This window comes from Acanthopagrus latus, chromosome 16, assembly GCF_904848185.1.
Source record: "Acanthopagrus latus isolate v.2019 chromosome 16, fAcaLat1.1, whole genome shotgun sequence".
NCBI lineage: Eukaryota > Metazoa > Chordata > Actinopteri > Spariformes > Sparidae > Acanthopagrus > Acanthopagrus latus.
In genome coordinates, this window is record NC_051054.1 from 16409764 (window position 1) to 16417439 (window position 7676).

Consider the following 7676-nt stretch of genomic DNA (forward strand, 5'->3'; position numbering starts at 1 on the left):
ATCCATCTCCCAAAGGTTAAATGCAGTCTTCCAAGAATTCTGTCCTTTCTTGAAAAAATCAAAGAGAGGGAATTGTGTCCTACGCCCTCAGGGCAAATCAGCAATGGTCTGAGCTATTAGATTAGTGAAGGAGGCAGTGGACAAAGGAGGCAAAGTGGCAAATCTGTCAGCTTCATGATATCCAGCGTAGCAGCGCCGATCAAAAATAAGACGGCGGCTTAAGGCTTTGGCAGATATCCTACTCACTTGTCCATCCAAGTGACAGTGCAGGACGATTCACACATTCTGCACATTACAAGTAGAGTACGGAGCTGATTCAAACTGCCGTAGCAATTCAGAGGAAATCACTGGAAATTCCTGATTTAGAGAAGAGAACTGAATCAATACCATGACACTGATTTAATGATTAAAAAAAGGAACCCACACACTTACTTTCATATAATCCCAAGTGACACGCTGCATTGGAGTCTAACAGGGACTTTGTGACCAGTGTTGAAAGAATGACATATTACACAATAAAAACAATCACTGTTTATCACAGCTGACAGCCGGATCTGCTCAGTCACTGTGACAGTACTTCATGTTGCTTTTTTATTCGAAAACATCTGACTAAACGTCTCATTACATAAGGAGAGATGTCAGTCACAGACAAGTTGCTGCTTTTTGAGAAGTGTGTTCATGTCCAATGACGTGCACAAGGGTTTCATAGGAGGAAATGAGACACTAAATAGAGATAGTAAATACCTGGGAATTCTGACCAAAATATGAATTCATATCCTGGAAAAAAATCACAAATTCCCAGAGCCCAAAGCTTCTTTTGTCCAATAGTCCAAAACCCAATGATGAAAAATCCAAACATTGGTTACAGTAAAAAAAAACAGTTAATGTAATGAGAGATGACTGACATAATTAATCAGTTATCAAAATAATAATAGTTGAAGCTCTGGTGTTCCATACTAAGGCAATTATATGTAAAATATATCTTCTGCAAACCTTACAGATGCAACTACATAGCTGCCATAGAGGCAACTTCTTGCAGCTCAGCTGTTAGACGAAAGTATTTTTTTAGAGTAATCATGAACAATGTAAAGTGAAAAACATGTACAACATGTACATGACAACTATGCAGGTGACCGAACAAGTGGCACGCAAAAGGTGGATCACAGAGTTTGTTAGTTAGTTTGTTCGACAAAATGATTTTCAAAAGCAATCAAATGTTCTCCTGAAATGGCCACAGGAGTGCAACTTGCTTTGTCACTGTAATGTGTTTCCTGTAAAAACATGCAGCTAGGGAGGAGGCTATTAACCTTCAAGAGCTAGCCTTTATTTTGTGCCTCAGCTCGATAATTAACAGAGTGCGTCTCTGCAACCACCAGGTCTATTTGAATAATTAAGGTATCATAATAAAGGGAGCACTTGAAATATTTGATCAGATGTGTAAGTACAAGTATATATGTCACTGGGTCTGAGTAAATTAATTTGGCACACAGCATAAATGAAAGTCTTTTTTTAAAAATGACAATTTTAGCATGAATCTCACTGAGGAACGATGCAGCTCCAAATCTCTTACAAACCATAGCAAAAAGATTCAAACAATAAATCTGCCAACTTTTATGCTAATAAAGTGAATAAGAACAAAAGAGGTTTTAGTACAGAGTACTTGGGTGGAATTTCCAATTTTGGCACATTTTGGCAGATTTGGACAAAAACATTTCTCAGGTATATATTTGATACCATAGGTGCTCAAAAATAGCCTAATTGGGCTCCGCTAGGGCTTAACAGGTTAACTGGAATTAAAAATAGCCACAAGTGCTGAAAGTGTGTCATGTGTGGAGGTCCGACCCCAAGAAACCCTCTGCTCTGCTTACATGCTTTTCTTTAGGGGGATGGATGAGTCATCTGCATTTTTTTTGCATTATCCTTTTTTGCCATTATTGGACCTTATACAGGCATATGGGTGAGATATAGAGAAAGACATATGTGATTACAACACTTGGATATGGAGGTTAGGTGAACAAATAATTCTTTATGGTTGGTGTAATGCGTAATTGACAAATGCAACCAGAAAATCTAACCAATATGATGAAAAAAAAAAAAAAATGAAAACACACAACTCTATGATTATGATCTGCAGTTCTGTGATCAAAGTCAAACGTGACCCGTGGTGAGGGGAAGATCAATATATTCTCAGGAGGAAATCACTTAAGAATCACCAAAAAAACCAAGATGCAGTGATGCACATGCTTACATTAACTGAATGCTTCGCCTGGTGCACTGTAGCCTCTAGCAGCCGGTGTTGCACTAAGCTGCATGTGGTAACGCTTACACACCTGAGTGCTGTCTGAATGTGAGCGATGCAGCGAGAGAAGCCTCTCCCCACCCTCCCCAACAATCAAAGCCTACACCCCACTATCTTTCTCCCAGCAGGGCAGAGGTTTGCCAGCGAGCACGGAGGGATAAGAGCAAGGAGGAGCTGGTGGAGGTAAGTGGCTATTGTCTGCCGAGCTTCTGTAAACAACAGTAATGATGAGGGGAAGACAGCTTGTGTGTGGCTGCATGTTTCGGGAGAGTCTGGGGGGGACAGCAGGTACAGGAGACTGTAAAATGATCCGGGTACAGGGTGAACAGAAACTGCAACAGCAAATATGCACATTCCTGCAACCCCTCCCCCGGAGAGCTGCGCACACAAAGTCTATCAGCCTCGGCACTAATCTCTTCAAAAATGATTAGGCTATTGGCAGGCTGTCCCAACACACGTAAAATGGCAATTTCTCCTCTCTAACACCCAATTTCACCTAAGGAGGGGCGAGCTGAAGGCAGCTATAGTATTTAGCTGCAGAGAGATTATGCAGGCCAGATAAGGAGAAGCTGCTGAATGTCTGAATACTTATCATGAGCCCCGCTAATGATGAAGTGTGTTATCTGTGCCACGCTCAGCGCTCCTCCTCGGCTCCCCTCTCCCTCTGCCAGTCAAAGTGGGGACGGAACGCTAGGTGACGGAGAGAAATTTAACAAAAGTGTCAGGATCAGCGTTCCTCGGTCCCCGGGAAAATGACAATCCTTGAGGCTTCTGCGCCGCCAAACTTCCCGGCTCCTCCTTTTGTATTTTGGAATGAAACACAAAAGGGAGATTATTAATGCTCATGTTGAAAAATGCACCGCCCAGTTTTTTGTTTTTTTCATTCTGCGCAACATCGCAACAGCGGGCGACGGTGCCAACTTGTCTCACTATCTTTGTATCGTTTCTTCTTCAAGCAACAATCTCCTCAATCTAAATCTTTTCAAAGCCCACTTTTCATTTGCAGCAGCCACAGAAATTGACTTGGAGTCCGACAATGCCCCCCCGTGCAAACTCTTGCCAAGTGTGGTAGATTGCATGGGCTTGCATTTACATGGTGGAATCATAAATCCAGCGCAGCTATCCAGCTATGAATAAATCATGCTGAATGTGAAATTCTGCCACAGGAAAAGCCCTGCGACTGTGTGTGTGTGTATGTGTGTGAGAGACAGAAAGAGAGTAAGTCACATCTTATGTAACAGCCAGGACTGCATTCCCAGGAAACTTGTTAGAGGAAGCCTCAGAACTGTTCCCGGTTGCCGTAGCAACACGCTCTCAGCTCCCATCCTTTGCTGTCTTTGCAGCCGCCGAGGAGTTCAGCACAAAATGCGAGATAATTTGATATTGTCACACTCTTATTATTTGCTGGGGTGACGTAAGTGATAGGTATATCAGGGGGTTTTAATGCTCACGGCAGCAGCAGACTGTCACTGTATCAACCAATCAGGACCCAGCTCATGTTTCCTGACAGAGGAGAGGGTCCAGGGTATAGTTTTTGTGTATATTTTACAGAGTGGGAAGGCTTGTTTGCTCATGTTAGATTTAGATTTTCAGTAATAAGACCTTTACGCACCAGGGTCGTGATGTCAACACATCGTGGAAATGCGGACACATGGAATGATAAATTGGCACAATCTCACATCCCCCGTGTTCGTGTTGTTCCTGAAACATCATTGTTATCGTTGCTCCAGGACCGTCTTTACAGCTGAACGATCACGTTTTTTTTTTTAAATGTCATAGCTGAGCAACTTTGAAAAAAGACCGGAACAATACGCACATGGGAGAAATTAACCATTCTACACTTAGTTAATGTTATGAAAGGGTCTATTTTCAGCCCAAACTGTAATTTTCTAACCCTTACCAAACTGCAAAACAGAACAGGAAATTTGAAGAAAAAAGTTCAACTTAGTCCAAAAATAATTAGTTAATAATATAACAATGAGTTCGACTCAGGACATGAAGTCTCCTTTGTGAAAGTCCACAACAACCTTCTCCCTATAGGGACGCATTTATTGGTCCGTTGCAATGATGGACATGGAACTTTGAATTAATGATCATGTAGAAACTGCACACCATGACATCAGATAAACCAATAATTTGTGTCCTTTGTCATAAAAAAACAGGGCGATTAGGAAGTTAAACACTAAGCAGATCAAAATCATCAGATGGTGCGACATCATGTCTGTTGCACAATGTGATTGGTGGATGGATTTATTCACAGTGCAAAAGCCCACAAACATGTAACTTTCTGGCTGTGTTATAGTTATTTTATGATACAACGACTTTGAATTTAGTTTCTTTTTATTATAATATATGTCAGGAGGAAGACTTAGGACTCAATTAACTCACAGTCATGTAGACATCCCTGTCTCAATAAACATGAGCACCGACATCTCTGTAAAAAAAAAAAAAAAAATGACTAAAGAAACACTAACACTAAAGCAATATCATGTGTATCTTTAAGTTTACAATTAGTGTATTTTTATTTATTATTTTTCAACTCAGTTAACTTAAAATAATGTCTCTACACCTAGTTTTAGTTTTCAGTTTAGTTTAAGTAGAGTATAACAACCTTGGTCCAGACCAACCCACAGTCCCCCGAGACAATCCCATCACGGAACTGATTTTAAAAACACTACAGGTCCCCCGAGCACTGCAGGCTTCCACACTCCTCAGCCTCGAGAAGACAATTGAAATCCTTTCCCCTCTGATGTAATTTTCCTCTCTGCAGACCACAGCGGCCCAGAGAGCGGAGGGCGGGGGCCGACCATAATGACTTTTTGGAGATGGAAGTGATACAGATAGTCCAGTTCAGATCCTTGTCTCTCATTCGCCTTTTTCTCCAAAGTCAGCCAGAATATTAGAGGCACAAAGTCAATCAGTGTGTTAAATGATTTGCTGTGATGTTAATCTGGACTAAATCAGAACAGAAAATGAGTACTGACAGCATTTAAGGGTGGAAACAAGTACTAGTGATGGAGTGTGATGCAAAGTCCTTATTACTATAAAGACCACACACATGCAACTAAAAGCATTCAAATGCTGCCGCACCAAAACTCCACTAGCTCACGTTTGTGCGCACACAAACACCAGACAATCCACGTGCTGATTCGAATGAAGGAAGGTTGTGTGTCGCTGTGGGGGGACTGGAGGTGAACCTGGGCACATCTGACAGTAAAATGTAATAAGTGTAAGTGCCTGTCCCAGTGTTTCACTGGCCTAATTTCACAGCAGAGAAATGAAACAAGTACTATTGACATCGGCCTGGGTGCACTTTAAAAGCGCCATACAAACACTTTGCCAATTCTGGAGCAGCCAAACTGCAGCTATCAACTGTAACTTCATAGAGCTGTAGAGATAAACCTGTTGAAAAATGTGCTGAACCAGCCGCCGCTATTATCACCGATTCGACTATGCAACTATGTGTTGTTTTTATTGCATTACATGCTATTGGTAAGGATACATGTTGAGTTACTAACTTAAAGGCTGCAACTGAATTATTACCTTTACTAGCGATTAGTCTGCAGATTATTTGAATTGCTTAATCAATTAAACAATTCAAATCAAATTAAAATGCTTAATGCATTTGTGCTGAAATTTGCCTTAAAATGACCCAATCTGTTGAGCAATTATCCACACTTTTGCTGATTAATTTAATGTCTCTCAGCTAATTGCTTCACTCTTTTAGCTTTAGAACATTTCAACATAATTTTGTTAGGGCCTTGCAGAACTCGCAGAACCACGCGTTGGATACGACTGGACATAAATAAAACAAAGAAATGATTGTGAATATGAGGAGAAAACAGCTCTTTAAACTGCGAGCTGATGCCTCAAATGATCCACATTGATGAGAAGTCAACAACGGACCAAGGTTCGACCAAAAATGACCTTTGTATACCTGGGAAAGAGCGAGATTTTCTGGGGTATCGGTGAGTATTTAATCCAATTTCATTCCACCTGTTTGGCAGGGTCATTTGGGTTTGGTTGGGTTGCCAGATACTACGACTCATATCTGACAGGAAACTGAAACACTCCCATTTAAACTGCACAACTAAGATTAAAGTGAGATATCACTAACCGGGAGCATAGCAGGCGAAAGGGTTAACGATGGGGAGACTCTTGGAGTGTTGGCAGGTATGCCTCTGCAAGAAGAGAAAGATTCTGGTCCGAAAAGGTCACATAACACTTTGCTGTCTTATCTTTTTCCATGGATGGATGATAATTTACATATTACTTAAGAAAATATTCTCAAGATGGCTTAAGATCCCCACTTCTATGTTATACATAAGGGGTCACACTGACAAGCGTTAATGAGTTAAGAACGTAAAATGAAACGCTTCTTGAATGGGTGCTCTACGTCTTTACACTATGTGTCAGGCGATGAGTTCTTTGACTAATGTGGATCAGATTTTATGCACACTTATGCCTCTTTGATCGTCGACATATGTGCAAAAGCACTCTTGAGGGGGCAGGTTGGCTCCACTTGCCTCCCCAGGCACTCACTCAAACCACATGATTCGAGTAATAATTCAATGGAGAGAGAGGGCTGATTTAGTTTCCCTCCCTGATCCAACACGAGTAGTGTGCCGTAATGGGATAAGAGGAGATATGGAAAACATGGATATAGGCTTCAAGGGCAGGTGGAGTGGATTGGATTAAAGGCAGCCATCACCTGTTGTGTTACATGAAGACTGAAAGAAACACGGAGGAGACAGAGGAAACAGAGGAAACATATCCACACGGAGTGCTGCGATTGACTGATGACAGGCCAAACATGTTTTCCACTTTCAGTTGATATCCGAACTTCACACTCTTTATATTCTTATTCCCAGGTGTCGTAGTCCTGCCTTCTCTGTTGAATCTTGTCTGCAAGCCATTTTTGGATCTCTGGGAGGTAATTCATGATGTCAGACTTGTTAGCCCACATGTATTTGTGTGTGGGAATATGATGGCTGTCAGATCAAGGGAGTGTGTGAGGAAGAGTGGCAGGCATGGAGCGACAGGTCAGTATTTAGTTATAATGGAACAAAGTTTAGTCAAGAACACTCACCTCGTGTAATGAATTATGATGGCGAGACTCAGACGTGTGTCTCTATTCTTGGAGACGCTCTTAGCTGCTGAAATACTTATATAGCTTATAAATAAACTTATAATATACAGCAATATAACAAATAACATACAGCCAGATCGTTGAGTGTAAATTAGGTTATTTGGCTTCCTGGTAAAGATATTTTGTAATATTGGGTCTTCCATCATGGCTGGGTAGCTAAACAACTAGATATTTAGCCACAGTTCAGCACTGCTCTAAGACCAGTCTCTGACACAACTGCCTCTAAAG

At 41.3% G+C, this 7676-nt stretch overlaps 1 protein-coding gene across 4 annotated transcripts in view; it reads right to left on the reverse strand.

Moving 5' to 3' along the window:
* dlgap2a (discs, large (Drosophila) homolog-associated protein 2a) overlaps nt 1-7676 on the reverse strand; it is a 174405-nt gene that overhangs the window by 59749 nt on the left and 106980 nt on the right. The gene's annotated exons all lie outside the window — the stretch shown is intronic.